Source organism: Lycium barbarum, chromosome 3 (assembly GCF_019175385.1).
Source record: "Lycium barbarum isolate Lr01 chromosome 3, ASM1917538v2, whole genome shotgun sequence".
In the NCBI taxonomy this organism is placed as follows: Eukaryota; Viridiplantae; Streptophyta; class Magnoliopsida; order Solanales; family Solanaceae; genus Lycium; species Lycium barbarum.
This window is the reverse complement of record NC_083339.1, coordinates 28233440-28260351: the sequence shown is the minus strand read 5'-3', so window position 1 is coordinate 28260351 and position 26912 is coordinate 28233440. Positions and strand designations below refer to the sequence as shown.

Here is a 26912-nt window from a genome sequence, read left to right as displayed (position 1 = left end):
TCTGAAGGGCATTACGTTGTAGCAATAAGTTATGTATCGAGTTATAAATGAGGTTTTCTCTTGATCCTCCAGGTTCATTCGAATCTGATTGTACCCGAAGTATGCGTCAAGAAAACTTAGGAGGGCGTGTCAGGCTGTCGCATCGATCATACGATCTATGTGAGACAGAGGAAAGGAATCCTTTGGGACAGGCTTTGTTTAGATATTTAAAGTCTATGCACATTCTGAACTTGTTACCTTTCTTTGGTACGACGACAATGTTGGCTAACCAGTTCAGGTATTTTACCTCCCGAATGGATCCTATTTTTAACAATTTTGTTACCTCGTCTTTAACAAACGCATGCTTAGCTTCTGACATTGGCCTTCATTTCTGTTTGACCGGGCGGAAGCTCGGATCCAGGCTTAAATGATGATTCGTTACCTCCGGTGGGATTCTTGTCATGTCTAAATAGGACCAAGCAAAACAATCTGAGTTAGCTTTAAGAAATTCAATTAAATCATTCCTAAGCTCCGGGGTGAGACCCGTGCCCAGGTATACCTTTCTATCCGGGAGATGGACGAAGAGGACAACTTGCTCCAATTCTTCTATCGTGGACCTCGTTACGTCGGACTCATCCGGCAAAACGAAGGATCTTGGAATACTGAAGTCGTCATCTCCCTTTGCCACATCGTTCTGTGATTGCTATTTGGTCCCTTCACTCGTATCCAAGGCGTTGGCGCGGCCATCTGTATCTGCTTTCGGCCCATTCGGTGCTGCTTCCTTGACTGCAAACATTTCTTTGGCGGTGAGCTGTTCCCCCCGTATGACCTTTATCCCATCGGGGGTCGGAAACTTCAACATCTGGTGCAATGTTGATGGTACTGCCTTCATCATGTGTATCCACAGCCTTCCAAATAGAGCGTTGTATTTCATTTCCCCGTAAATGACATAGAACTTGGTGTGCTGCACAATCCCAGCTATACTCACGGGTAGTGTGATTTCTCCCCTCGTGGTTTCACAGGCCATATTGAAGCAGTTCAAGATCCTAGCTGTCAGTATGATTTGATCTAACATGCCAAGCTGTTCGACGACCTTCCATCGAATGATATTCACTGAGCTACCTGGATCAATTAAGATACGCTTAACGTGAGTTTTATAAATAAGTACAGAGATTACCATGGCATTGTTGTGAGGCTGAGTGATGCCTCGACTTCCTCGTCATTGAAAGAAATGAATCCATCCGGTACATAGTCCCTGCTTCTTTTTTCTCTCGTGATAGAGAATCTTGTTCTTTTCAGGATAGGCCCTCGTGGTATCTCGACCCCGCCAATGATCATGTTGATCACATACTGGGGTTCTTCCTTCTCAGCTTTTCTGTCGGCTTCTCTGTTTTGGTAGTTGTTCTTCCCCCGTTCGTTCAAAAATTCTATTAGGTGTCCGTTTTTTAGTAACCGAGCCACTTCATCCCGTAAACCTCTACAATCATTGGTCCGGTGCTCGTGGGTACCGTGGTAGTCACATATCAACTTCGGGTCCCACTGGGAGGGATTGGTTCGGAGAGGCTTTGGTCGTATCACGCCTTCTATCTTTCCAATTGCTGCTACCAGGATCGAGGGGTCGACATTGAAGTTTTATTCTGACAACCTAGGATTTTCTCCTAGATGCGAGGTCGTCGCAAAATTGGTTTTGTATTGGAGACCCCTGCTTGATGTGCCCCGATCAATCCATCTGTCCTTATGATCGACGCGTCGGTCTCCTCGATTACCGGAGTTGGTCCTGCTTTTCTCGAATCTGAAACCAGACCTCATGGACGAGTAAGGGTGGTACATTTCTAGTGGATTGTACTCCGGTTCAAACGTCCTATTCAGTTTTTCGTCCCTTACCCGGTTCACGGGACCTGATGGAAGCCCGAGCTGATCATCCTCTACCCTGATTTTCGACTCGTATCTATTATGCACATCAGCCCAAGTTGTAGCACTGAATTCCAACAAGTTTTCCTTCAATTTATTAGAAGTGTTGGAACTCCTCGAGTTGAGATCCTTTGTGAATGCTTGGGACCATTCGTCAGGGACCGGTGGTAACAGCATTCTCTCCCGCTGGAATCTAGTAACGAACTCCCTTAGCTGTTCATCGTCCCTTTGAAAGATTTTGAATATATCCGCTTTCCGTGCTTGCACCTTTCGTGCCCCTGCGTGAGCCTTTACGAAGGCATCGGCTAGTAACTCGAAGGAGGGGATGGAGTGCTGGGGTAGTGAACAGTACCACTACATCGCCCCTTTGGTCAAGGTCTCACCGAACTTCTTCAAACTCACTGATTCAATCTCATCATCCTCGAGGTCACTGCCTGCAATGGCACACGTATACGTAGTGATACGTTCTTGAGGATCAGTGGTTCCACCGTACTTCGATTTATCTGGCATTTTGAACCTTTTCGGGATCAACTTTGGTGTCGCACTGGGAGGGAAAAGTCTTCTCACGATGTATTTCATTTCTTGTCCGGTGAGGACCGGAGGTGCTCCCGAAATTTGATCCACCCAAGAATTGTAATCATCCACTTTTTTCTCGTTGGAGTCTATTCGTTTAGTCAAGGCTTCGAGCATTCTTACTACATCAGACTGTTCATCGATCGGCCTGTCCTGGCTCTCACCGACCTCGACTTCCCTTCTAACTTAGTCAGAAACTCTATCCGGATCTGGTGCCAGCGCATCGCTGAGGTCCCTTTGGAATCGAACGATGGCCTCCTGTTGCTGCTGCATGGTTACATTATGTTCCTGCAACAAATTGTAAATGAAACGTAAGTTAATTTCCTCCGTTTCTCCTCCGGGGGCTCCATGCTTTTCCGCATGAACACACTAGTTTTGAACGGGTTGATTGCTGATCAGATCGATGGGTGTGCTATTGAGTGGTACCCTGTTGAGGTTGGCTTCGTGTCCACTGAATTCATCTTCGTTAAGATGAACAGATCGGCTTGGGTTCGACATTGTATAACCTGAAATCACAAGAATGAACAAAGCAAGTGGAAGTTATCTATGCAAGCCTGTCACTATTATCCTTAGCACCACAGTGGGCGCCAAACTATTTACCCCAAAAAGAGCAACAAATGAATTTGCACGCGGTTTAAAGTATACGTGACTTAAACTTAATAACGAAGGCAAATAGTAAATGAATGCAGGTAAAGAATTAACGAAGCGAAAGAAAATAAAATAGAGCATGAGTTCGGTATGATAAATCCGGTGAAAGAAGATCCTTATTATCCTCCTTAGGTCTGATCAGGAAATTCCTTCCTCTGTCTGTTATGCAGATAATTAAGACTTGGAACGGGGCAAAATGATTGAAAAATTGGGGCAAAGGTTTTAACGAAGAAATTTTATTAGCCACTAGAATGTATTGTAGATTGTGATGCCCTCTAATGGGGCTGATACATACGTTTAAATAGTGCTAGAGTCCTACTCGGATTAGGAGGCACGAACCCTCACGTGGATATAAACAGTTGCGATATAGTCGGGCACGTCCGTTGGTGGCGCGATCTCCGGTGATAAATCAGGTGAAGATAACTTTCCATTTATTTGGGTTTATCCCATCGAATATTCTTCGGGTTCTATCTTACAGACTCATTAGCTCGGTAATACCATCGGTTCGACATCACGGACTTACAACAAAACGGACCTTCGGTTCGACTTCACAGACTTACATCAAAACGGACCTTCGTTGAATCGGAGAGAATTAGGTTCTCACCTCACACAATGAGAAAAGTAATATTATGGATAACACAAATGAGTAAAAGAAGAGAAATATCTCAATTAGTAATGTAATGTCATGTTTGCTTTTTAAGCCACCCACTGCGGATGCGTTAGCATTGCGATTGAGATTATGGTTTCGAAACATGACATACCGGGTGCAACTAAGCCAACTACCATGGCCCATGGGTGAGCTAAATTTTGTTAAAAAAAAATTGCCTTCTTAAATTATCTCTTCGTCTCAATTTATGTAAAAGTATTTGACTGACACGGAGTTTAAGAATGAAAAATAAAACTTTTGAAATTTATAGTTCAAGATAAGTCCTAGATATTCGTGTAACTAGAAATAATCTTATTGAGTGTAAAATGGAAAGTTAAAGTTAAATTATGACTTTATTACTATATATAGAAACGTACTTTATTACTATATATAGAAATGTGTCATTCTTTTCGAGAATGATTAAAAAGAAAAGAGTGTTATATAAATTGAGAGAGAGAGAGGGAGTACTTTCAAAAGAAAGATGTTATACTGTGTTGATTATTTCATTAGTCCCACCACAGAGAATTTCAAATATACTTTTTTGTAGGTTTTATTGTGCGCGCTAGCTACAATAAGATAAAAAACCGCGCTAACGAGCAAGAAAATGAGTGTGCTGACGAGCAATGACTTTCTCGCTGCTGATGTGCTCTTGCGTCTTGCTTTCAATTGATCCTTTTTCATTCTTGATGTTTTCTTGCTATAGTCCAACTTAGAAATTGCAAAGGAGCTATTGGGTGATCTTCAATCTGATTAGTATTCAATACTTCTACTTTAGTTTGATTAAATTTCATTGGTTGAATAATGGTAATCCCAGTTTGTATAATTATGTAATTATAAAGTTCGTTGTTGGATCTTTTGATGTTTTGGTGATGAAATAGTTAATTTATTGATTAATTGTATCTCTAACATGCTTGAATCAGTTGTAGGTGAGCATCACTTTTGACAAACAATTAGATTTTTGTGTAAGCTTTTTGTGCATATGAAGAGCAGAGGCGGATTCAGGATTTAAAGTTTGTGGGTTCCCAGCTAGCCGTGTCTGTTATTACTGGGTTCTCAGCTCAAATTTCTATATATTTGAAAAGTTTCACATTATAAATACAAGGTTCAGATAAAAGGTGTGGGTTCCCAGGAACCCACACCCAATGGTGTGGATCTGCCCCTGATGAAGAGATAATGGCAAAATATTAGCTCAAAGTATATCAATAATCGTCTTTGAATGAATACATAATAAAAATAAGGGATCATCCCAAAATGTTCAAGGAAATGACGTTATTAAGACTTCTTTGAATGAATATTGCAAGAATAATATTTGAATTTTCTTCTACATAAGATATTATGTTTAAAAATTTAAGGTAAGACCTCATTTGTACGTGGGACTAATATTTACATATAAAGTATTAAAACTAAAAGCTTACTATAACAAAAGATACCAGTTGTCAAGTAACATTTTACAATGATTGAAAGAATTTCAGCATTATGTATAGCTCATAACTGAGTGCAGCTATTAGGGTATCTAAGATGGTAATTTTATCTGCGCTCGGTGTATGAAGTAAATTATATTAATTTATTATTGTGAAGTTATAAATTAGGGAGAAACTGTATAATTAATTAATGTTTAGTGATAAAAATATATATGAAAATGTGTATCATGTATTTATTGATTCCGTAGACACACTTGCGCGGACAAAATTTATCATATTTGATTTCATAATTTTGTCCTAGAAAACATTGTATAGGAAGCAAAATTACAAATACAACTTTATTAAAATTATTTAATTTAATTTGTTCAGACAAACGAGATAATACATTTACATAATTAATTTCTTTTTATATCGGCCGCGCAACGCGCGGGTACGAATACTAATTAAGTTAATAAGAAGGGCATTTTAGAAATTTAATTTTTAAGTTAGGGGTTTCATGATTTTAATGTAACATAGATCATTTACTTAGGTGTTTTATTGCATTTTAATTTACTGCAGGGGAAAAATCGCAATCTAACTTTAATGGTAGGAGCTTCCTGCTTGTGTTATAACTAGTATCTGGACACGTGCAATACACGTGTATCTCATGCTAATCAGTTGAAACACATTAAAGTTGTATAAATAATAAGTATTAGAATAGTGTGAATTATACTGAACTTGAAGGAGGAAAAAACAAGATAAAAATGGTGAATGGAGAGTCTATTAAAATAATATTTATTATTATTGGAGAACATAATAGATTGAAATATGCCGTCTTTAAAAGATTATAGTTATTAGTTATCAAAATTATTAATCGTATGTTTTTTAAGTCCAAGGACAAATATTACAATATATAAACAATTTATAGGGTTTTTATAGTAAAAGTATCTATGTAAACGCATATTTCTATTTCAGGTTTACTTTACAAAGGAAAAAAAAATTAAGGGGTAAAACTAAAGAGATTTTGGATACATTTAAATAATTACATAAACATAGTATGATATAAGATTTTAACTAAATTTGCCTAAATGAATTATATACCATCAGTTTTCTTTAGTCTTTCTTTTTCTCAATGAATTAAAATGCTTGTATTGATTGAGAAAAGTAATGCGAAATTATGAAAACTAAACCATAAACATGAAGTTCTCAAATCAAGGATTTATAGGTTTACTCAAAAAAGAAAAGGGAAAGCCAAGCACCATCAAAAGAAAATTTTAAAACATCAAGTAAATATATACATAGGGAACGGAGAAGTAAAACTCTTTTACACTATATATAGATAAAACTTAAAAAAAAATTAATCTCACATATCTTACAACAAGTTGTAATATGGTATACCATTAATTTTTTTCACAGAACTTTGTATGACGTAATAGGTGAGTTTAAGATGGAGTATCTGAGTCCTTAAATATTTGAAACCCCTTTGCATGACAAAAGAGAAGAACTTTTGAGGCTTTGCTCCAATAATTTAAAAGACTCGTTATACGAGGCTAATAATGATACCAATGGTCAATGTAGATACTACAGATTCTTTATAGGCTTTGGTTGCACTACTTCAAGTGTCGTAATTATTAATTTAGACTTGAACAACATTACTTGCATAATTAGATGATAGAACAACCTAAGATGTTAGTATCACGAGTTAGGAAAAATTTGCGCGTAAAAATTTTCAGGTAATGTATATAAAAGCATGTTGATAATGGATTTTCAACCTGCCATTTTGAGGAGTCAGCCTTTTGTTCTCTCCATTTGATGAAGACTCTGTAAGAAATCCTTCAACATCTCGTGAGTGTCGATCCTGACTTTCGTTGTCAGTGGTCTTGGGTTTAATTTTACGTTATATAGTATGTTTCTGAGCTACAAAAGAGGTGGTGATTTTATGGACTTGAAAAAGCTAATAAGCAATGTTGTTTAACTCTTCACACTTTATAATGATCTACAAGAATATTATTTTGCATTAGTAAGGAATATGAATGGTTTGAGTCCGATAACTGAGACTTTTAGATGAGTCATGAACATACACAGATGCTTGATAAAATTATGAATTGAAGCTAATTGAAAAATCAATTAAAGATAAGTTTCTAAAGAAAAATGACCAAACATTCTTACAACACGAGTAAAGGAAAAAAAGAATCTAACTGCAAAAGGAAAGAAGTAAAGAAAGTACCTTCATATATGTTTAGCATGCTCCTGGTTTCTCACGGTGGTATCCTAAAGCTAAAAAGCTTTCTTAATTTTTTTGTCATAAATGAGAGTAACTAGGGATCACTAGTGGAGAATATGAATAGAATCATGAATAGGTGCTTTAGTTGATACATGAAAAGGTTGAATAATGAATAACAATAGGGACAGGTCATATAGTGACTATTAATTACAGTTTTGCTGCTTGTCGATCAATATTGAATCAATGCTACTCCCTCCGTCTCAAAATATTTGTCGTTTTATTTATCCAAGATAAAATTATGTAACTTTTTACACTTTTACCCTTTGTATTAATTAAATCAATTGACTGATTTTATGAGTTCACACCAACATTTAAGAGGTTTCATTATTAATGGAATAAATATTTATTGAGAAGAGAGAACATGATGAAATATGTCAAGAGGGTAAAATAGTCAAAATTTTACCCTTATAAATGCTTTTTTAATGGGCGTGTGAATGAAAAATGCGATAAATATTTTAAGACAGAGGAATACTATTATATGAAACGTCTTGGAGTACTAATTAATATACTGTTTTTTGCTTAAGGGTAAAAATGTCACTCAAATTTTGATAGTTTTTTGTTAATTTAACTTTTGATTCAAAGTCTTCCCACTTTTAATATAAAATAAATAAATAAAAAAAGTAGTATCATATTCATTTTTCTCTTCTAGGGAGTGGATAGGCTCGGTTTACATCGTGCCTTGGATTAAGTGGAGATGGATTGCTGACCACAGTCTGATGGTTGGAACTTATTCAATCCTTCTTGGGTCTTTCACCCTCAGCCTCAATCTGTTCTAGTTTCTCAACAATTTCCTTCATTGATGGTCTGGTTTTAGGTTCATGTCCAAGACATGACAGTGCCAGTTGTGCTATTCGTACTGCAGCTATGGATGGATATATTCCTCCCAGCCGCGAATCCATCTTGTCCTTCAACTACCTTCGATCAGATAAATGTGGCTTAATACATTCAATCAGATTAATCTTGTGGCTTGGGCGGTTTGGGTCTATTACCTGTAGACCTGTTGGCATTTCCGCTAAAACGACACCGAAACCGAAGACATCGCTCTTCACGTGTAAGTGTCCTGTTGAGAAATGATAATAGAAGTATGAACAAACATTTATTCGGATTTGACTCTATATGTTTAAACCTGTAAGCACAAGATCTGATTCAGGAAAAGTAGAACTTCCAAGTGCAGAAGCCCAACAGATTCCAAGTTCCTGTTGCAAGCTACTCAGGAACAGCATAACCATCCATTCCCTTTATCCATGTTGTCCCATTGTAAGACTGAAACAGAAAGGAATTAAAGAATGTCATGAAACTGTTTTTCTAATAACCTTCTCGCTAATGTTCTCACTGTTATAGGTCCGCTAGTCCGGTTTTGTCACTTCGTGATCAAGAGCTCCAAAACTTTAGGCGAAACAGTGAGTGTAAGCCAGAAACGTGCCCAGTAAGAAAAGGGTCTCTGTTTAACCAAATAATTAACTGGCATCAGTTTGTGATCTCTATATTACTTGCTTTAAGCCACTATATGACAATAATTTGAGGGAGAAGAAAAGCAAACATACACCATCAAGTAAAATATTCGAGGCATTGAGGTTTATGTACATGCCTTGCTCATTTGTTGCATGTTGGAATGCCAAGCCTCGAGCTGCGCCAATCACAATGTCAAGCCTTACATTCCATGGAAGTGACAAAGAAGCAGAGCGCCCTAAGCAAACCGAAGGGAACAAATATGTTTAGGTGGAGCATGAAGTAGGCACATTCATCGCTGCTTTAATCGACAATATCTATATATTATTGAGAACATATAGATCATCTCTTACTTCCAAAAAGATGGTTGTCCAAGCTGCCCTTTTGCATAAACTCATAGACAGAAGTAGTTCTTTATCTTCTTGGCAGTATCCCAAGAGTTTGACCAAGTTAGGATGAGAAAGTCTTCCAGGAAATCTCATCTCAGACTGCATAAACAAATGAAATGAAATTTACAAGAGAACCTTGGAAAAATTTACTAGCAGATACCAACAATGGAATAATTTTCACATTTAAATATTTAGAATAAATTCGAGGTCTACTCAGTAACCAACTAAAGTTGGGTTACTTAGCAGAAAGGAAAACCTGTGCCCAAAGATGTTGGTAATAATGATTGTAATCAATCTGCTAAAGTTAGTAGAAGACATAAGATCACAAGTTTCAATGAAGTGGAGGGTATACGAATTGAAAAAGCGAGACAATGAAATGCAATGGGATAGATGGCAGTGGCCTGCCTGCATCCAAAATTGATTATTCACTAAGCCTGCCGAATCAACAAGTAGAAAGGTGCTTTAGAAAACATGTACCACAAACACTGTACAACAAAACCAAGAGTGCAAACAAAGATCCTAGACCATTCACCCAACTAAATATTAGCATAATCATACTGGTCACTGTTCTATTTCTGGAGAATGACAATAAGTGCCAGAGAGTTCAAGGAATTTCTCTTTGCCAGAGAATTGATATGTCGCTCACGCAGACAATAAAGAAGAGAGTAATTGCATCTATATTAAAACAAAGCAAGCTTAGCGCCAATTAACAAAACTTAAAGGAGTTTACATATTTAGGACAGAGGAATCACCTGCCACTCTTCAAAGCCTTGGAAGCTTTCACAACTCAATTTCTTAACAACAATTACAGTGCGACCACTCTTGGAAGAAGCCCACTCATCAGGCCAACCCTTGTAAACTTTCCCAAACCACCGCCCCCCAGCACCGTATCATTGCTAAATTTTCTAGTGGTGGCCTTGAGTTCGGTAAAAGAAAATATCCTTAAATTGGGGTGCGGTAATTTCTGGTGTAACGACCCGCTTGGTCGTTATAGTCTTTTCGACACTTTCTGACCTTTCCCCAAGCTTGCTAGCTCACTTTTGACTCTAGGGGACTGTTGACACGCTTCTCGTGGTGTTCGGATTTGATTTGGGTGACTTTTTGGGAAAATTTGGCTTTAAGCGAAAAGGAGTTACTCAAAGTTGACTTTTTGGTAAACGGATCTTTCTAAAAAATTCATCGATTTCGAGAGGTCTGGATGATCATTTAGAACTTGTGTGCATATCTGGTTCGGTTCCCAATGCACTCGGGTGCATTTTGGGACTTGAGTTGGGAAGTTGGAATTGAGATATCGGGGGTTGACTCGGTCAACGAGACCTCCGTTGGGAATTCCGAGGCCACGAGTACATTCGTAGAGTGTTTTTGTGTATGTCTGCATATCTGGTATGTGAGCAGATCGCCTCAGGAGTTAGTCGAAAATTCGAGTTGAGTTGTCAAAACTTGGAGACTTTTCTGGTGTCTGGTGCCCGTTTTGGCAGCACCAGCACCACGGCAGCGGTACCGCTATAGCGGTCACCCTGCCGCTAGAGCGTCCTGTGCAATTCTGGCTTGACCGCTATAGGGGTCAAGGGACCGCCAAAGCGGTGACACTGAAGCTGCCTAATGGCCGCGGAAGCGAGTGTCGGGTAGTTAAGTCAATAAATGAAGTGTTAAATGCCCTAAGTCCCTCATTTATTACTATTCCGAAATCTGGGCTATTGGGAGCAATTGTAGGATATTCTTGGAGGAAATTCTTGGTGGTAAGTTCTTCTAATTGTCACGACCCGACTAGAGGGCCATGACGGGTACCCAGAGCTGAGTATGTAAGGCATGCATTTTAACATAATAAAGAAATAAGAGAATAAAAGATAAAGTGGGACTAATTGCTTCTTAAGGCGGAGTCATGCATGCAAGCTTATATAATAAACAACATCATATCATATCATATATTGCTGCGGAACGTGCAGCCCGATCCATTTATCCATTTATTCATCACATATCGATATATTGCCGCGGAACGAATGGTCCGATCCATTTATCCATATATCCCCGGTTCGGGCATCCCGTGTTCAGAACGATATCATAATATGCCAACTAATCAAGTGGTTATGCGTATATAACGCCTCACCTTTCCCCATGTCCTCTCTCTCTCTCTCTCTCTCTCTCTCTCTCTCTATATATATATATATATATATATATATATATATATATATATATATATATATATATATATATATATAATATAAGTAGCATGCATGAGAGCCCAAATAAAAGCTACAACCTTATCGGAGTGACGTAAGGTCGGTAACCTCCGATTTATATTATGGAACAATCATCATCGCTACGTCTCACCTCGAAGAAACTAATAGCATAAGGTGAGACAACAACAAGAAATAACATCAATGAAATCATAAGAAAATAGGGTTATCAAACTCATAATAACATCCTCTCATAAATCTCTAACATAGCATCATTATCATCATCATTATCGTAAAACATAACTCATCTCTAGGTTATAAGAGACTCTTGAGAATCATGAACTTTCAGCTTTTGGGATATAATGAGGTCATGGAAAATATGGAAAATAGAATATAAGAGTCATGCCTTATGAAGGAAGGGGACTAGCCTTACATATCTTTACATCTCCTTAACTATATCGGCTAAGCGCTCTCCTTCCGGACTCACGATTCTACATACAAAAGGGTTCGTACTAAATCAGATAATCGGAAGTATACTTAAGCTTAAACTAAAACGACTAAGGGCTAATGAAAATTGGGCAGCATTTCCTTTGTTTCGACAACTTTTCCCATATAATAAAACAGTTCCCAAACCTCATAACACCACCCATAATATCATACTACACAAATTCCTTCGAGTTAGACATTATTCGACTTCCCGAAATTCACTTCCAAAACCTCCATAACCATAACTATATTACAATATCATATTCATCATTTATATAATACTTCCTCAACATCATTAGCGTCATTCGTAACAAGATTATACTCATATTACACCATGAATCATAACTCAAACGATCTTTCAACTCAACATACCATTATTTGCATATTTGAGCTCATAGCCCATAGCCCATAGCCCATATCCCATATTTTCCTTCCTAATTTAAGCTCTTCAATTACTCAATACCATTAATAGCATGAAACAATTGTAAAACTCACCTATATCCATATAAGTATGACCTTGAATGGGGTATTCTTCACTTGAGAGAAACCCCAACTTCAATACCAATGGAATTCTGGACTTCTACGAACTCTAGTGAGTTATTTCGCACTTGATTCTCTTGATATAGACCTCTTGATCCTTGATCTCTCCTTAAATTTGGGTTGGTATATTTAGAGGAAGGTTCTAGGCTCTTTTGGAGTGTGGAAGAAGTGGAAAATGAGGGAAAAAAGAAGGGTCGTGCATATATGGAGAAAGAAATTCTGACCCGACCGAAATCTACGGCCTATTATATGGACCGTATAAATTATATGGTCCGTGTAATGGACCGTATATGTCCTCCAAAATCTCATCCCTCTCTGGAAGGGTTCTACGGATAGGTATACGGGCTGTATAAATTATACGGTCCGTATATATGACCGTACAATCCATAATTTTTCCGGATTTGTCCTCATTGATTCGTTTAAATTCCAATCCTCGTGACACCTTCTTGGCACTTGTTTATCACTTCCTCAATGATCTAACGAACCTTATAACTCATCCTCAAGGTCTTGCTAAATATCCGTTAGCTCGATAATTATGAAATCTTCCCCAAGCACGACTTATACTTCGCTCCCGTTGATGAACTTAGTTTCACTAACTCATATAACTTAAAAATCTGATCGTATGTACTTTAAAGTTGCCAATACCCTTCTTATAGCTGTAAGAACTTCATGTTCACCTTAAGCTTATGTTAGTTTATTCATAGCACAACGACATGAAATTTCCGAGGTGTAACACTAATCCCTTTATTATTCCATTGTCCTTAATCACCTTAGAATCCATTTATCTTGATAGTTCATTAAGTGATTGAAGGTTAAAAGTGGGTTTGAGGAGTTATTCCTTCTAGGCTTCTAAATCATGAATTGTTGGTTGGGTTAGCCTCTTTAAGCATTGAATTGATGATTAGAATCCTTTATTTCATAACTTCTTCCTAATTAGTGGCTAATTCATAGAATTAGAAGTTAGGGTTTATACCTAAATTTGGGGGTTTTGCCTAGAATCCGAAATTGAGTGAATTGTTGATTATTCTAGCTTGCTATTGATGAGAATTGATCACCTAGAGGTTTAATTTCATGTTGGGACCTTTAGATTCCTAATTTCACCCTTCTAGTTCATAAACCCTACTCCATAGGTTGGGGATTTAGTTCTTGAATAGAAGTAGGGTTTGTTTGATGTTCATCTTGATTCTAATTCCATGATTCGAATATTCTTATACTTTCTTGATCTCGAGGCTCAAAGGAAAGGAAAGGCTAAGGTGTGATTGTTGGTGATATTGTTGTTCGGCCTTCCAGGTAGGTTACGGTTTACCCTATGGTGAGACTTTGTTTAGCGAAACATATATTTAGATGATATTGTCAGAGAAAACATGTAAACCTTCAGGTATGAAGTTGGGTTGGGTATTGTCTTAGGTTGGGCCCTGTTGTGTGATTGGGGTTAGCCACGTTCTATTGTTGTTGGCTTGATGCCATGTGAAAATAGTATATACTGGACACTATTGATATATCTTGATCGTGATTTTGTTGTATCTTACCTTTTGACGTTTGATACGAGGATAGTATTCTATTATGGCTTATTGTGTAGCCTTTTCATGATATTGTTAGTGCGCCCATGCATGGTACTTGTGATATTGATATAATTATTAACATTGAACTCATACATTGCACGCATTCTCATCCTCCATGATATACTATTGATACATTGATGATACTTGAGGAAACACTATGATGCGCTGGGATCAGTTGGATGAGAGTGACGTGAGGACCAATATCCGATGGTTGTCCCGGAATTGAGGTTGTGTGTAGCGATTGCCAAGGTTTTTGTCGGAATCGTGAGGTAGCTGTATCGAGGTTGTTGCCAGAACCGTGAGATACATGGACTCGCGGGTCTCCCATGCGTTGTGCTACCGAGACCTGGAGATTTCCGTCCGGAGTACATATGTACACAATATTGCATTGCATTCTCATTTCATACATTACTGCATTGCATTGCAATATTGCTTTTATTGTGATATTCTTGTGATGTATTTGTGATATACGATTTCGGACTGAGTATTTGAGACTTGACACAAATGGGTTTAGATGCTAAACATAGGTGAAGACGTGTACTTGGATTCTGGCTCGTGTTTGACTTATACTTTATTGATTTACCTATTTATCTTACTTTATTGACTTGATATGTGTTAGCTAAACTTAGTCGGCCTATCATATCTACCAATACTTGTTGTTTGAACTGACCTGCACTTGCTGCATTCTTTTATGAATGCAGAGTTCCAGGTGGGATCTACCTTCGCTTCTTCTGGCTGATTGAGTTTCGAGAGCTGCTTCTTAGAGTCTTTCCGGGTGAGCTCTAGGACGTCCGCCGCCTTGAAGATTCTTCCTTATTTTATATCTTACTTGTTATTCCAAGACATATTCAGACTATTGATGTATTATTGATATTTTCAGACTTGTAGATTCTAGCTAGTTGCTCTTGTATGACTAGACAAATTTCTGTGGTGGTTTTGATGTATTCAACATATGCTATCTCTTATTATGTCAGACTTAGTATTTCTATTTCTTTCGCTTACTTAATTATTATTTCATGTATTTGAGATTGTTGGGATAAGGGTTCGCCTACTGAGGTGAGAAAGGTAGGTGCCCGCACGACTTAGCTAGATTGGATCGTGACAAGTTGGTATCAAAGCCCTAGGTTACCCAATCTATAAGAGCATGTCTAGTGGAGTCTTGTGGATCGGTATGATGAGCTCTGCACTTATCTACGAGAGGCTATAGGACATTTAGGAAATTTCACTTTCTTTCCTTCTTTCGTGCTACTTTATTCTAATTGGTATCTGACTCTTATCTCTTCTCTCACAGATGGTGAGGACTCGAGATACTATAACTCGAGACCAAGTGCCAGAGCCCGCAGCTACGGCTGGCACCAGAGGGCAAGGAACAGCCAGAGGGGGCAATAAAGCTAGAGGCCGTGGGGCTGCCCCAGCCAGGGGTAGGGCTCTTGCAGTAGGGTAGCGGCGCGAGAGATCTCCGTCTCCAGAGCCTGAGGATCAGCAGATTCGAGACCAGGCCGCCGAGGATGATGTGGCACCAGCACGAACACAGCCCGAGATCACTTCAGAGCAGCCTATGTTGGATACTATGGCTCGCGTTCTACTCCGTCTAAATGCTCAGCAGGCTGCAGCTGGTGTTACTACTCCGGCCAGAGGTTCACAGACTAGAGTTGAGGCGCAGACCTCTGAGCAGAGACCTACTCGACTAGCACACCCCGCTGCAGCTAGGGCTCCCCGAATTGATGCAGTGCCAGCCCCAAGGGTTGATCTTAGACCTGTGGCAGGCCTTAGACTTGTGGCGGGCCCTGTTATGACCTTGACTGATCAGGACCTAGTTGGGAGTTTTAGGAAATTGGAGCTGCCGAGATTCTCAAGTACTTCTCGAGAGGACGCTTATGAGTTCATCTTGGATATGCATGAGTTGTTACATGGGATGGGGATCGTAGAGTCCCATGGAGTTGACTATGTGTCCTAGCAGTTTCGCGGTGATGTGAAGACTTGTGGCAGTATTTTGTTGTCTCCAGACCTGAGGGTTCTCCTCCCCTGACTTGGACACAGTTCCATCGGGCCTTCGTTGAGAAGTATGTGCCCCAGGCAGTGAGAGAGACGCATAGGGAGGAGTTTCTACATCTACAGCAGAGGGTCCGTTTGTAGAGGCCTCTGTGACTCGGTATCTGTATCAGGTGTTACTGTTCACTTTTGCACGAGTTAAGGAATAAAAGCTACTAAGAGGTTATTGGTGCTCTAAATTGCATATTTGTATTTAAAGTCGCCACCTAATTTATTCAAAAGGAAAATTAGGAGAACCGGGTTTAAAGAGTTTTTTAGACCGAGAAAAAGTCTTTTTGGACCAGAGTTCGAGGTAAGAGTTCTGGTGATCCCCCAGGGAAGGTTTTAAGCACCCTAGTATTAAGGATCCATAGAATACAGCTGACCTACGAGCTTCACTGCAAGGTTTATTTATTTGGTTATGTGTTAAAGTTTTCCGCAAAATATAGCATTTTTCATGTTTATTATCTCCCTTTTTTAGAAAAAATTATGCAAGAAATCCCTTTATAAATAAGGGGTTTTGGTTTAGAAAAATCTGCGTAAGTGTTCAACCCACTTCGTTTCCGGACTAGGACACATCCGGGATCGCTGCCAAATAGAGTCGCTACTATTCTAGTCCAAACGAAATGTGTTTAGTACTTACGGATTTTATAGAAAATATGGGATATATTCCCGTTTTGATACACACACACATAAAAGCCCATTTTTATTAAGTCCACTTTAAGTGACGCTTAATAAGTCCAACCATAGTTCTCATAACCAGATTCATCCAACCTCAAATCAGGCCCAAATTCCATCTTCAGTCCGAGCAATTTAGTCCACAAAATGTCACAATATTTAGCCCAAGAGGCTGGCCTTCACAAAATGTCATTTTTCCATGTAAAGTCCAATTTTCCAGCTTCAGTCCAAAGATAAAAATCCAGTTTTTTAGCCCAAGTTCATCAGGTCTAATAGATTAAAAAATGTGCCCAGTTTTTTCAAAAAAGCGCAGCCCAAAAAACATGCCTCTTTCAAAAAATAAAAATAATTGATTTTGGTCTAGTTTTTGGGTGGACTTCCAGGCCCAAATATTCAGTTCTGCAAACATGCACTTTTGTCTCAAAGGGTTACAAAAATGTCGTTTTTTTCCGTCTAATATCTACATTGTTGTTTTCAGTTTCCCAAATGATCCCCTTTGTACAAAACTCTTACGCAATTTCAACACAAGTTTTAGTTTGAAAAAAATCACTTTGTTGCCCTTATCCCAAAGTCGTTATGCTTAGCAAAATGTTCATGTTCTTAAGAGGCCAATTATTTGAAAACCAAAGTTGATGGATTAAGACTTATTTTTACCTTGATTACTTAATTAACTAGGTGGTGACCCTAGATCTACATCTCATAAGGCTTCACTAATGTAAAGGTTTAATTTTACAAAAACCCATGCAACAAATAAGATGAAGAAAGAGGAAGAATTTCAATTACTAATGGGCTACCTGCCCCATTAATGCTTATTTTCACCCATAGCTGGGCCTTCGAATATTAGCTTCTCTTACATATGTGTACTCAGCCACGATCAGCTTTGAAATTGGGCCACAACCCAATTCCTGTATGGAAGAGAAAGACCCGGAAATGCAGCGAGAGGTTTTTTTTTCAAAAAAAAAAGTCAAATTAATAACTTATATACATAACAATATACACCAAGTAAATTAGAGTGTTAACAGCAATGGGCTTTAGGCCCAACAATCAAATGATCATCAAATGTTGAGAGTCCAAGAGGACTAATAGCAGGCAAACATGCAGCGTATACTGCAGTATACAGTGGTATACACCTCTATGAGGATGCATGAAGGGTCAATAATAGAAAGCTCTTGTCTTCGTCTTCCCGATGTTGCACAAGTTCCAAGGGATTTCTAGGAATCCCAGACATGGCTAACATCGGGGAGGGTTCAAACTTGATCTATAATGACCAAACTAACCTCCTCACTAAGGTAATTGACTAGGGTATACTTACAATACACACATGTATACACTTTAGAATTAGGCAGACATGAAGTAGACAGAGGCATAAAAGAACTCTTATACATGAAACTTGTAATATTTAGGCATGTTCAGGATCCCACAAGGGAGGCTAGCACTTTTGGAGATATACAACCCTTTTTACTAAGTATACTATAGTGTCTATTCCTGCGCAAAATCAAATGCAAATCACTTTATGGTGCACAAATTTGTATCCAGCTTAGACAAAATATATTAAAGTTCTATAGCAGTATACAGATTCAACAAAGTACCCAGATTGCATCTAAACAATATAAGTTTTGGATTAGGCATGATAATATGGACAAACAAATAGAGCAATCTTATGGCCAAGCATGATGGGTTAACTAACAAGCCTATAAGCCAGCCATACAACCAAATGTAGTGAGTCAACTACACAAAACCCAAGGAACTAATCAACATAATGGATTACAGACACTATGAATCTAACAATTTTAGACAAACATACAAGGTTGGGTTAATGAAGTAGCAGGGTCCAGTATTGCAATCTAATCAGGATAGGGATGGATAATTAACTAGGATGCAAGCATTAGATATAAAAATGGTCAAACCAAACAAATAGGTAGGACGACAGCATCACACTACACACAGAAGCAACCATGAGTTAAATAGAAGAACAGAATATACACTTCCCATCTCATATGAAGATACCAAACTGAGCACACAAAACAGGATATGCACACTGTAATGACTATAAAAAAGATGAGTATTGAAGATGGGAGAGGACTGACCCTACATTCAGACACCTAGCAAATAAACTAGACAGAGAAAGAGAAATCAACACTGCTTTCAAATATAGTGGCTACCACAGCTTAACACAGCAGCCGGAGATTGGCCTCTCACTAATATGTCCACTAGATTAAATAAGAAATTAACATCATACTTAGAACAGGGTAAACAAACTGAAGCTTAACTGAATCATGATAACTGTGCTAGTCAAGCCATGAATGCTATGCCAAGCAAGTAATAAGGTTAAACTAGGTTAAACTAGACTAAGCATGGTCACTAAACTAAACAAAGCCTAAATACTAAGCACCTAACTGAACTAATCTAAAGATGGGCTTGATAAGGCAAAATTAATCAAAAACAACAGAGCACAAAGCACATAAAACTGCAGAAAAGAGAAAAAAATATAAAAGGGAATAGAGTATTACATTTTTTCAGTGCAGCCTGGTGGAGAATTGGACTTGGAGAGCTTGTTTCCCCGATCAAAACCAACCACAACTCCACACAAGAACAACAAATAAAACTTTTACAATTAAATAATTCAAACTCTTAAAATTCTAAAGCTAAAATGCTCTAAAATTAGGTATTTCGAGTAACTCGAGTGAATATATCAGAATACTCAATCAAGGGTGTTCAAGCTTGTTCAATAATGTAATCTATGGGTTCTATTTATAACCCCAAATTGAAGTGAAAATCCCAATTTTCGCCGATGTGGGACAAGGTGCGAATTTTGCATACCAAGTCTCGATTCAGGCCTCAATGGCCACGATTCAAGTAAAAATAAAGCACGGAGGGTCGGATTTTTCCCTCAAATGATCGATCAATTCAGTTCTTCTTGAACCAATGAGATTCGTCCATTCAAACCACAAACAACCAAAAATAATTAAAGACTTGCAGATATATTACTGCTGAAATGTAAAAAAGGTGAAGAAAATAGAGGGATAATACCGTGTTTGGGTGGAGGTATGCAAAAACGAGTGGGAGCATTTAATGCTTTGCTCAATCTGGCTACACCAGACTTGGAAAAGCACCGTACATCTGCAATTTTGCCAAAAATGGCACTGATGATGCGAAGAGAGAGAAAGAGAAGAGGGGCGGCGCTAGGGTTTGGGAAATGGGGAGGGAAGAGAGGCGCCTAAAGGGTCGTTTGGGTGTTAAAAATGGCAAAGGGGATCCTTTCTCTTATTTGGGACTTGGGACGGGTCTGGCCTTTGTTGGGCTGGACTCGATCCTTTTGAAATGGGCAGCCCAAATATGTGTATATTGTATATAGATATATATATACACACACTAACGCAACAGAACAAAAAGGAAAGAATTAGTAGGTACATAAAAAAAAAAAAAAAAAAAAAAAAAAAAGACAATTTAAGAGATTGATTTGCTGTTAAATTGAAACTAAACAACCAATTAATTTAAAAAAATGACTGATTTTCACAAAAAATATTAAATTTACAGGGATGGCCTTAATTGAACTAAAGCATGAATTTGCTATTTTTGAATTGTGGCCCCATTTGGCTAACTAATTGATTATTTCAAGTGTAGCCGTAATTAAACACATAATAGGCAATTTACAAATGTAATCATAATTAATTCATCTAAATCAATTATAATTAGTTTGAGAATCGTCCACAATAATGGAGTATGCAAAAATAAAATTTTGGGGGTAAAAATGATTATTTGCCTCAATCAATCAATTTCCTTGGATAAAAATGGGGTAAATTTTTGCTGATTAATTTCTGATGATTGCACAATTAAATAAATAACTATTTTACACTATTTTCTGGTTGAAATTAGTGAAATGCATCATTAATTACTGTGAAATAATTTTCAAATGATTTATTATAGAAATTACTTTACACAACAATAAAGGTAAAATATTATCTGCATAGTTTATAAAATCATCTTGATTTTCTAAAAGAAAACATATATTACCCCATTTAATATTCAAGTACTTTGAGAAAATAAAATAAATTATGGGAGGTCAAAAATTAGGTGTCAACATCTGGCCCGTTATTTAGGCCCTTTGATTCCTACTGAGCCTGATCGGATTCGGCGCTTTGTTGATGGGCTCGTCGGTTCTCTTCAGATTCCATGCCTTTAGATAGAGGCTATGGGGGCTTCCTTCCAATCCATCATTGAGCATACTTCTTTAGTCGAGGCCGCTAAGGCCCAGGCATTTGGAGAGAGTGGTGAGAAGAGGTAGAGAAGATTGGGAGTTATGGTGGTTCTAGTTCGAGGGGTGCCGGCCAGTCTTCTAGGCCATATCAGCCATATTCTGAGTGTCCTGTACATTCAAATTTGAAAGCTTCCTCTAGAGTTGGAGAGGTGGATCTCAGTCTAGATGTGGTGGGGCCCAGTGTTACTCATTCCTGGGTAGACCCGAGGCAGAGGCCTCAGATGCTATTATCTCAAGTATCGTTCTGTCCGACATAGAGTAGCTTCTGTGTTATTTGATCCTGGATTCACTTATTCATATGTGTCTGCAAATCATGCCAATCGTTGGGATTTGCCTTGTAATAGTATACCTATACTTGTTCACATGTCAACTCCGGTCGGAGATTCTGTTGTGGTTGATTGAGTTTATCGTTCGTGTTTGGTTACTTTTATAGGGTATGACACTTGGGTAGATTTGATAATTCTTGATATGGTGGACTTTGATATTATCTTGGGTATGACCTAGCTTTCTCCTTATCATGCGATCTTGGACTATCATGCTAAGACATTCACGTTAGCCATGCTGGGTATTCCTAAACTTGAGCGGAGGGGTACTCCTAGCCCCACTCCGAAGAAGATCATTTCCCTTTTTCATGCGAAGAAATTAGTCAACAAGGGGTGTTTAGCTTATCTGGCTCATGTGCGTGACACTACTATTGCATTTCCAGCTCTTGAGTCCATTCCTATTGTGAGCGAGTTCGCGGAGGTATTCCCGACTGATTTGCTGGGTATGCCACCCAATCGCGACATTGACTTCTATATTGACTTAGATTCGAGCACTCGCCCTATTTATATTTCGCCATATCGGATGCCACCGACCGAGTTGAGAGAGCTTAAGGAGCAGTTGCAGGATTTATTGAGCAAAAGGTTCATTAGACCGAGTGTCTTCCCTTAGGGTGCTCCTGTGTTGTTTGTGAAGAAGAAAAATGGATCTATGAGGATGTGTATTGATTATCGCCAGCTGAACAAGGTTACTATTTGGAACAAGTGTCCCATGCCTCGTATTGATGATTTATTTGACCAGCTTCAGGGTGCTCCAGTGTTTTCAAAGATTGACTTGCGATCAGGCTACCACCAGCTGAGGATCAGGGCTGAGGATATTTCGAAGATAGCCTTTCGGACGAGATATGGACATTATGAGTTTCTAGTGATGTCATTTGGGCTTACTAATGCCCCAGCTGCATTCATGACTTTGATGAATAGCATCTTTAGGCCATTCCTTGATTCTTTTGTGATTGTGTTTGTTGAAGATTTCTTGGTGTATTCCAAGAGTAGAGAGGAGCATGAGAGTCATCTTCGCACTGTACTTGGGTTGTTGAAGAAGAATAGCTTTTTTCTAAGTTATCAAAGTGTGAGTTTTGGTTGGAATCTGTGGCGTTCTTGGGCCACGTTGTGTCTAAAAATGGGATCATAGTGGATCCTCAGAAGATAGAGATTGTGAGAGATTGGGTGAGGCCCACTACTACTGCCGATTTGTGAAGGGATTTTCTTCTATTTCTTCGTCTTTGACCAGATTGACTCAGAAGGATGTTCCCTTCTTGTGGTCTGATGATTGTGAGGAGAGCTTTTAAAAACCCAAGACCTCTTTGACTTCAGCTCGATTCTAGCATTACTCGTAGAGGGTAAGGATTTTGCGATCTATTGTGATGCATCCCGTATGGGTTTGGTGTTGTTTTGATGCAGGAGGGTGGACTTATAGCCTATGCTTCCCGCCAGTTTAAGATCCATGAGAAGAATTACCCTACCCATGATTTGGAGTTGTTAGCTGTGGTCTTTGCTTTGATGATTTGGAGGCATTACTTGTATGGTGTCCATTGTGAGGTTTTCACCGATCACCGTAGCCTTCAGCATGTGTTTACCTAGAGGGATCTTAATTCCAGGCAGCACCAATAGATAGAGCTCCTAAAGGACTATGACATCTCTATTCTTTATCATCCAGGGAAAGCCAATGTTGTTGCTGATGCCTTGAGTCGCAAGGCAGTGAGTATGGGGAGTTTAACTCGATTGATTGTTTCCGAGCGTCCGTTGGCCATGGAGGTTCAAACTCTGGCCAATAGTTTCGTTTGTCTTGATATTTTAGCCCCAGGCAGAGTTTTGACTTGTGTAGAGGCGAGATCATCCTTATTAGATCAGATTAGGACTCATCAGTTTGAGGATGCTCAATTGAGCAAGATTCGAGATAGGGTTCTGAAGGGTGAGGCCAAAGAGGCCATGATTGATTCAGAGTGTACTTTGAGGTGAAGGGGCGCGTGTACATTCCTCGTGTTGGTGACTTGATTCATTTGACTTTGACTGAGGCCCATAGCTCTCGATATTCCATTCATTCGGGAGCGAACAAGATGTATCGTGATTTGAGGTAGCACTATTGGTGTCGTTGGATGAAGAGGGATATAGCCAATTTCGTAGCTAAGTGTGGTAATTATCAGCAAGTTAAGTATGAGCACCAGTGACCCGGTGGTGTACTTCAAAGGATGCCCATTCCTGAGTGGAAGTGGGAGAGGATTGTCATGGATTTTATTGTGGGTCTCCTAAATACCCTGGGTAAGTTTGACTCGATTTGGCTGATAATTGATCGGTTGACTAAGTCTGCTCATTTCATTCCAGTTCATATTTCCTATACCGCGAAGAAGTTATCCAAGTTGTACATTCGTGATATTATGAGATTGCATAGGGTTCCTATTTCTATCATATCTGATCGGGGTACTATCTTCACTTCCCATTTCTGGAGAGCTTTTCATGAGGATTTCGCTACCCAGTTGGATCTTAGTATGGCTTTTCACCCCCAGACCGATGTGCAGTCCAAGCGAACCATTCAGGTGCTCGAGGATATGTTGAGAGCTTGCGTTATTTGATTTTGGTGGTCATTGGGATCAGCACTTTCCATTGGCAGAGTTTTCATACAACAACAATTATAACTCGAGTATCGATATGGCTCATTTTGAGGCTTTGTATAGGAGGAGATGTAGATCTCCGGTTGGCTGGTTTGATACATTTGAGGTTCGACCTTGCGGTACAGATCTGTTGAGAGAGTGAGGGCTATTCAGGCTAAGCTTTTGGCAGCGCAGAGTTGACAGAAGGTGTATGCTGACCGGAAGGTCCGAGATTTAGAGTTTGCTATTGGTGACCAGGTTCTATTGAAGATGTCACCCGTCAAGGGTATATGAGGTTTGGGAAGAGAGGCAAGTTGAGTCCGAGGTATATTGGGCCATTTGAGATTCTTGACCGTGTGAGTGATGTTGCTTATGAGTTAGCCTTGCCGTCGGGCTTGGCGAGAGTTCATCTAGTATTCCATGTGTCTATGCTAAAGAAGTACCGTGCCGATGGTACTTATATTGTTCGTTGGGATTCAATATTTCTTGATGAGAATTTGATCTATGAGTAGGATCCTATTGCGATTTTGGATAGGCAGGTTCGAAAGTCGAGGTCCAAGGAGATTGCTTCTGTGAAGATGCAATGGAAGCATCATCCTGTTGAGAAGGCCACTTGGGAGACTATGTCCGATATGCATAGCCGATTTCCTCAGTTCTTCGCTGATTCAGGTACTTCTCCATTCCTTTTCCTTCGTCGCTTGAGGACGAGCGATGGTTTAATTGGTATTTGAGGTAACGACCCGCTTGGTGTTATGGTTCGCTTTTATGCGGGTAAGGCATAAAAGTTACTATGAGGTTGTTGGTGCTCTAATTGGATTTAGTGTTTTTAGAGTCGCCACCTAATTTATTTAAAGGAAAACTAGGAAAACCGGGTAATAGATTTTTCAAGCCAGAGAGAAATCTTTTGGTACCAAAGTTCTAGATGAGGGTTCTTGTGATCCCTTAGGGAAGGTTTTACGCACCCTACTATTAAAGATTAGTAGAATACAGTTGACCTACGAGATTTAATGTGTGATTAATGTACTTATTTGTTTAAAAGTGTTTAGTTTTTCGCAAAAATGTCATTTTATTTCATTTCATATCATGGTTCCAAAAAAAAAAAAAAAACAACAAAAATTCCCCTTGTAAAAAGGGGATTTTGGTTTTAAAAATCCACATAAGTGTTCAACTCACTTTATTACCGGACTAGGACACACCCGAGATTTCTCCCGAGTAGAGTCGCTACTATTCTAGTCCTAATAAAATGGGTTTAGTTCTTACGGGTTTTTACTTTTTAAAAAAAATATGGAGTATTCTCATACATTTATACATAGGTATATATGGGTATATGTAAAAAAAAAAAGTCTCTTTAGGATCAAATTATCTCTTTGAAGCCCTTAAAGTCTAACCGTTTCCACACTCCAAAGTCCATCATACCTCCATTTGGTCCAAGTGTATTTTTCTTTGTTTTTGGGCTTCCAGGCTCAAATAATCCTTTATTCTTCTTATCAGATTTATTTGTTAAAACTTACAACCTATTTAAAGCGTGCCAATTCTCTTTAAAAAAAACGTTCAAGTCAAAAAACAGTCTGAGTTTTGCCAAAGAAAAACGTCAAAATAGCTTCCTTTAGAGTCACAAATGAAATACCAAATGCTTCACTACTTTACCATTTTTTGAAGAACAAAAAACATTTGGTCATTACTCCTTTTTCGTGAACTTAATAGAAAAATCCCATCTTTTACACTTTTTGCCACAAACAATGTCATTTGAAACAGTTTTGAAGAAATTAATTTAAGTTGGTTTACCAAGTGAAAAATTGCTCCTTATCCCAATTTTAGAAAGAAAAAAAAAAGGTTTGACGACTTTCCTAAGGCACTAAACGTTGATTTCCTAGATTCTAGACGAGCATATGGTTCCAATATTTTCCAAGAGTTTTACAAATACACGTACATGAAAAGATATGAAAATAAAGGAAAGAATTCAGGCTGGCGGACCTACCAAGCCCACCGGTAAACTATTTTCACCTTTAGTTGGGCCTTCAAATAATCTATCTTCCCTTTTTAATTCTTCAGCGGACTCGATCAAGAAAGAGTGGTTGGGCCTCTAGCCCTACAGGTTTAATGCAAAGGCGGCCCAAATGGCCTAGGTCGAATCACATAGCACACAAAGGGATGAGGATTAGTAAATGTCTAAATAGTTTAGAATTTGAGTATAGACAGTTTGTGTCTGAATACCTTAAAAGCCCAAAACAAGCAGGTATATATATAACTAGGAAGATAGAAATAATTTGAGCAGAAAATTAATCCAGGCCCAACTTAGACGAACCAGGAAAACTCGTGGCTTGGATGAGCCACTTTAGCAAAATCAAAACACATTGGGCCAAGTACATATTACACTCAGCATATAAGAGAAAGGTCTAATAGTAAATAAAGAAAGAACAAGCCCAATATCAAATAAACTTGCAATAGCCAATATTGAAATCTTATACAAGTGATATACCTTAAGTATACATGAATATATTCGATCCTATACACCTGTAAGGGTATAGAATAAGTATATTCTGTATACGTTGGTATATTATCCAGTGCACATGGAAGAAACTTAATGCATTAAGAAGAGATAAGGGAAAATAAATTATCAAAGACTCTTTTTAAACTCATGTCAATCAATCAGTAATAGAATTAAAGTCCAGAACCAAAGAGCAAACAGACAAGTTCATGAGGTGAATCTCTTAGGAAAAAATAAATGGATAATGTTAAACTAATGACCCTACACCATCACCAGCCAACATACCATGATGTTACACACCTATGGAGAGATTAAAATAGCTCAAAAAGGGAAAGCTCTTGCCCCTTTGTTCCTAATGCCACACAAGATCCAAGGGGTTTCCAAGAACCCCAGGCATGGTAGACATCAAGGAGGGTTTGAACTTCATCCCCAAGTGTTGTTTTACCTCTCCACTTATGTGTTAGGCTCACAGTACTTTAAAAAATGAAGTGTGTAAAGGGCATCA

At 38.6% G+C, this 26912-nt stretch overlaps 1 long non-coding RNA gene across 4 annotated transcripts; it reads right to left on the bottom strand.

Moving 5' to 3' along the window:
• Positions 1-7973: 7973 nt before the first annotated feature.
• LOC132630878 (uncharacterized) lies at positions 7974-19979 on the bottom strand. Of its 4 annotated transcripts, none has more exons than XR_009578721.1 (5): positions 19264-19979; positions 9244-9378; positions 8986-9128; positions 8431-8882; positions 7974-8356 (listed from the first exon to the last, which is right to left on the bottom strand). It is a non-coding gene; the product is annotated as an uncharacterized LOC132630878 (long non-coding RNA). The 4 variants fall into 4 exon arrangements; XR_009578720.1 differs by having other exon boundaries at positions 7974-8501; positions 8755-8882; XR_009578722.1 differs by having other exon boundaries at positions 7974-8704; positions 8775-8882.
• Between the last annotated feature and the right edge of the window lie 6933 nt (positions 19980-26912).